This window comes from Cebus imitator, unplaced genomic scaffold (assembly GCF_001604975.1).
Source record: "Cebus imitator isolate Cc_AM_T3 unplaced genomic scaffold, Cebus_imitator-1.0 Scaffold93, whole genome shotgun sequence".
Taxonomy (NCBI): Eukaryota; Metazoa; Chordata; class Mammalia; order Primates; family Cebidae; genus Cebus; species Cebus imitator.
Genome location: NW_016107408.1, coordinates 6,284,875 through 6,286,701, shown reverse-complemented (window position 1 = coordinate 6,286,701; position 1,827 = coordinate 6,284,875).

The following is a 1,827-nucleotide window of genomic DNA, read 5'->3' as shown; positions in this document are numbered from 1 at the left end:
CTCAGGAGGCTGAGGCAGGAGAATTGCCTGAACCCAGGAGGCGGAGGTTGCGGTGAGCCGAGATCGCGCCATTGCACTCTAGCCTGGGTAACATGAGTGAAACTCCATCTCAAAAAAAAAAAAGAAAAAGAAAAAAGAAAAAGGCTGGGCACGGTGGCTCCTGCCTGTAATCTGAGCACTTTGGGAGGCTCCAGTGAATGGATCACTTGAGGTCAGGAATTTTTCCTTCCCTCTCTCCCTTCTTCCCTCCCTCCCTTCCTTCCTCTCTGTTTCTTGTCTGTCTGTCTTTCATTTTGGAGCTATCTATCATAAGCTCTCACTTCAAATTGAAGGCTTTCCTCAAATGTCTAGCCATACTAGCTGTAAATTCATTTCTAAAATTGAAGTGCTGAAAAGCTATCTACAAGTTCAGCAAGTAGAGGCAGCTGCGAGCACCCGGGCTGTTGTCCGACCGCCTAGCCTTTTTGCTGGAGGGCTCTAATGCTCAATACAGCGGACCTTTCTTCCAGGGCCATTTTCTTAGCTCAGGGTTTGAGCCTGGCATGGCCCTCCAAGGCCATTTTATTACCCCTACAGGTTTCGAGCCTGGCATGATGGCTGCTGAGCCAGGAAGGGGTCAGGGTTTTGTTTTTCAGGGTGCAGACTTCTTTCCAGGCTGATCTAGAATTCCTAACCTCAGGTGATCTACCTGCCTCAGCCTCCCAAATTTCCTTGTTTTCAGACCAGTGTCTGATCCCTACCACTTAAAAGTGCCTAGTGTCCCTTGGCCCAGAACCTGGTTCAATTGCTCCAGAAAATAAACCTCCCATCTCAGTGGGGTCGGAGCTGGGCAGGAGCATTGTCTCCATGCAGGGAGTGGGAAGACAGGGGACTGGAAATCTCCTCAGTATGAACGCTTCAGCTTTGTGTTCTGACCTTTTGCAAAATCGGGGGCGGGGAGAACAATCATTCAACTTCCTTTTGGTATCCCCTTCTGTACACCTGCACAGGAGCTGTGCCTCTGCTCTGTGACACTTTCTCTTCATCTTCATATGTTCTCAGCCTCGATTTGCTGAGTCTCTCATCAGCCGTTATCTCCCCTTCTGGGTTTTGTTTTGTTTTGTTTTTTGAGACGGAGTCTTGCTCTCTCTGAGGCTGGAATGCAGTGGTGGGATCTCAGCTCACTGTAACATCTGCCTCCTGGGTTCAAGTGATTCTCCTGCCTCAGCCTCTCTAGTAGCTGGGATTACAGGCACCTGTCACCACACCTGGCTAATTTTTGTATTTTTAGTAGAGACAGGGTTTCGCCACGTTGGCCAGGCTGGCCTCAAACCCCTGACCTCAGGTGATCCGCCTGCCTAGGCCTCCCAAAGTGCCGGGATTGCAGGCGTGAGCCATCATACCCAGCCCTGTTTTGTTTTTCGTTTTTTCTTTTCTTGTGGATTTATGGGTTTTTTTTTTTTTTTTTTGGTCGGTTGGTTGGTTGGTTTTGAGATGGAGTCTCGTTCTGTCTCACCCAGGCTGGAGTGCAGTGGTGTGATCTCAGCTCACTGCAGCTCTGCCTCCCAGGTTCAAGCGATTCTCCTGTCTCAGCCTCCTGAGCAGTTGGGACTACAGGCATGGACCACCACACCCAGCTAATTTGTGTATGTTTAACAGAGACGGGGTTTGACTAGGCTGATCTCAAACTCCTAACCTCAGGTGATCTACCTGCCTCAGCCTCCCAAAGTGCTCAGATTACAGGCCTGAGTTACTGTGCCCAGCTTATTTTATTCTTATTGAGGTAAAATTCATGTACAATTAAATGAGCCGATTTTTTTTTTTTTTTTTTTTTTTGAGACGGAGTTT